Source organism: Oryzias melastigma, linkage group LG9 (assembly GCF_002922805.2).
Source record: "Oryzias melastigma strain HK-1 linkage group LG9, ASM292280v2, whole genome shotgun sequence".
NCBI lineage: Eukaryota > Metazoa > Chordata > Actinopteri > Beloniformes > Adrianichthyidae > Oryzias > Oryzias melastigma.
In genome coordinates, this window is record NC_050520.1 from 31,100,798 (window position 1) to 31,102,896 (window position 2,099).

At 36.1% G+C, this 2,099-nt stretch overlaps 1 protein-coding gene across 1 annotated transcript in view; it reads right to left on the minus strand.

The window, feature by feature from the left end:
- Positions 1-2,099, minus strand: part of vamp5 (vesicle-associated membrane protein 5) — a 6,590-nt gene that overhangs the window by 3,179 nt on the left and 1,312 nt on the right. The window lies entirely within an intron of this gene.

Consider the following 2,099-nt stretch of genomic DNA (forward strand, 5'->3'; position numbering starts at 1 on the left):
CCAAAAGGACCGCTGACAGAATCAAATGTTGGAATGGTTCTCCCTCAAAGGCTTCAACAATGACTTGTACAATTCTCCCGAGCCGCCGATGCTGAAGTTGGCTTCCGATTCACAGCGAGACCGTTCCACTGTATTTTTTGAACTCAGACCACCTAAAAACAGGTCCTGTTCGAAAAAATCGGAAGCCAACTTCAGCGTCGTCTCGAGCCGGCGTTATAAAAGTAGAAGCTGTTTACATCCCCGGTCGTGGTCGAGGCGTGGAAAGAGGCAGACGGTTGCAATGAACTCACTCCTGATTGGCTACAGTACTTCCTGTAGATTCCATGACTCAGCTATGACTCAGACCAATCGCTGAAGATTGTTTGCAAATGGCGGTATCCGTTTCAGGAATTGACGGTGAAAGCGGCGGCCTACTTTCGCGAGGAGAGGAAGTAATGCATTTCCAATGGGGGACCTCATTGCTCGCTCTGTCCATTATTTTTACAGTCTATGGTGAAAACACATGATCTGAGTCAAGACGTGTTCGGTTTTCCTGAAGTAGCTGACGTTCCTATTCTCAATCAAAGATCATCTATTTGGGAGCTTCACAGTTTTTGAGCAGAAGTAACTATTTCAAACTAACTAAATCATGTTTTTAGTGTTTTTGACATGTTCTTGTGGTGTTTGTCAAATTATGGAGGACACATATAAAAAAAAAAAAATCAAGGTGCAGATTACATTTCTGAGTATTTCTTTTTTCAAATTGTTGTGGATGAGAAACGGATGAAAAAAATGCAGCTGGTAAATGAGCGTATTAGTGATGTAGAAATTAAGCTCCCTGCTCTGCTCCATTCTGATGCATCCACTTGTAGGGGACTAGATCCATGAACTAGAGCTGGGAATCACTGAGTGCCTCACGATCTAATGCAATACACGATACATGGCTCACGATATCGATGATATCGCGATACAACGATAATTGGTTAAAAAAATCATCTCTAATGACTTACAATATATAGAAGTCAATAATACAAAAAAAGAATTAAAATAAGATTTCTAACAAAAATAAATAAATAAAACAAATTAGTTGAATTATACATTTTAGTCAATAACATTAAGTGAAGGTATTGCATTTTAGAGCACACTGCATTTAAGCTGTAAAGTATCTATTTTATTCTCTTTTACATAAAAAAGGTTTACACGAGTCAATTGTTATGTTGCGACAAACTAAACCAAAACCAGTTTTGTTAGGCAGACGTAGCTGCTAATGAGAGAAACAAGGTGACACCACACCTGTGAGCAGATCAGACTGGTTTTCTGGTTTAGAATTTTTTTTCCAGAATTGAATCCTCTCACACTGACCTGTTTCTCAGCTAAAGCTAACCAACAAAAAAATAACTACTTTATAAGCATTTTAAAAATATAGATCTCTTGATCTGGATGAAACTAAAAAGAGGAAAAGAAATGGGTGGATGAAGCACAGGGAAGAGAAGCAAACGAGAAAAACCAGATAACTGCAGCTGAGATACATGATCTGGGGGCCGGCCCTCAGATCATTTTATTTTACTGTTATTAATGGTCTGATGTTATATTGCACTTATTGTTAACTTGTATCATTTTGACAAAATATATTTATATAACAAGTAAAATATTGAAAGTTACTTAAGGTTTAAGTTTATTTATTCTGGAATAATGTTCCTACCTTTTTAATATTCAAAATTATGTTAAAAAGTTATGGTTTTAAAGTTTCAAAAATTGGCATCCTGCTAGCTATTTTGGCATTGATTAAGATCTTTAAGGCAGTTTTGGAGTTTAGCTAATATTTCAACTAATGCTAGCTGTTTTGGTTCATTTAAGCTTGTTTTGTTTTAGTCCATTTTGGAGTCTAGCTAATATTTTAGCTTCATGCTACCTATTTTGGCTATTTAGGCTTTTTAAAAAAGGTTTTTGAGACTGTTTTGGAGTTTAGCTAATATTTCAGCTACATGCTAGCTGTTTTGGCTAATTTAGGCTTTTTTAATAGTTTTTTAGGCCATTTTGGAGTTAGGCTTAGATTTACAAGGTAGCTGTTTTGGCTAATTTAGGCTTTCTTTTCATTTTTAAGGGCTATTTTGAAGTTT